General features: G+C 42.3%; 1 non-coding gene across 1 annotated transcript; it reads right to left on the bottom strand.

Moving 5' to 3' along the window:
• Positions 1–524: 524 nt before the first annotated feature.
• Positions 525–633, bottom strand: LOC136490313 (small nucleolar RNA R71). The gene has a single exon (XR_010767602.1). It is a non-coding gene; the product is annotated as a small nucleolar RNA R71 (small nucleolar RNA).
• Between the last annotated feature and the right edge of the window lie 370 nt (positions 634–1,003).

Below are 1,003 nucleotides of genomic sequence, written 5' to 3'. Positions count from 1 at the left end.
CGCTACTTTACAAGACTTGGTTTGTAATAACTATGACTCCGATGTGTTGTAATCTATCTGCGAACTGTTTGTGAAATGTTGTAATGTGTGATGTGTTGTGTTGAATCACTATGATCTTGGTTGTACACAAGTTGGTTTGAAATCCTTCGTGGTTTTAGTTGACTACCGGGTTTATATGGGCTCAAGTGCGAGAATTTGATCGTTTTGGCGATCGTTTTTGTACTTGTGCTCTTATAAATTGGTCGGTTCTGTTACAAAGCCGGCTCTCATCAATATGGTGCAAGCGAGCCAATTCTATGGAAAGGCACATGAAGATGCGAATGCACATCTCCAGCACTTTCTATAGATCTACATCACTTTCACCATCAAGGGAGTAACCAAGGACGCCGTACTACTTCACCTTTTCCCATTCTCACTCTTGGGCAAGGCGAAGCAATAGTTCTACGCCAACAAAGATAGAAAATTTATATGGGATAACTGCTCCACTGCCTTCCTAACAAAGTTCTTTCCCATGGGCAAGACCAATACTCTGCGTTGGAGAGTTTCAAGTTTTCAGCAACAACATGATGAATCTGTCCCTGAGGCATGGGAATGCTTTCAAGACTATATATCAGAATGTCCTCATCATGGGATAGAGAATTTACTACTACTGCAGATGTTCTACCATGGGTTGACCAACAATCCTCGTGAGACCATGGATGTTGTTGCTAGAGGTGCATTCTTATCACTTACACATCTAGCTACGACCACTCTTGTGGAGAAGATGGCCTCCAAACAAGGCTAGAGTGAAGAATGAGTTCATACCTGCAAGATTGGTGGAGGTATGCATCAACTCAAGGAGGTAGACATGATATCTGCCAAGATGGACCTACTGATGAAGAAGCTCAAAGACCGAACTAATGAAAAGCAAGAAGTCATGCGCATTCATGATTCAAGCATGACTTGTGAAGTATGTTGAAACACAAGGCATTCAGGGAACAGTTGCCCTGAAATTCATGAGGAT

This window comes from Miscanthus floridulus, chromosome 10 (genome assembly GCF_019320115.1).
Source record: "Miscanthus floridulus cultivar M001 chromosome 10, ASM1932011v1, whole genome shotgun sequence".
Classification (NCBI taxonomy): domain Eukaryota; kingdom Viridiplantae; phylum Streptophyta; class Magnoliopsida; order Poales; family Poaceae; genus Miscanthus; species Miscanthus floridulus.
The sequence above is the reverse complement of the archived record's forward strand: the minus strand, read 5'-3'. Positions and strand labels throughout refer to the sequence as shown.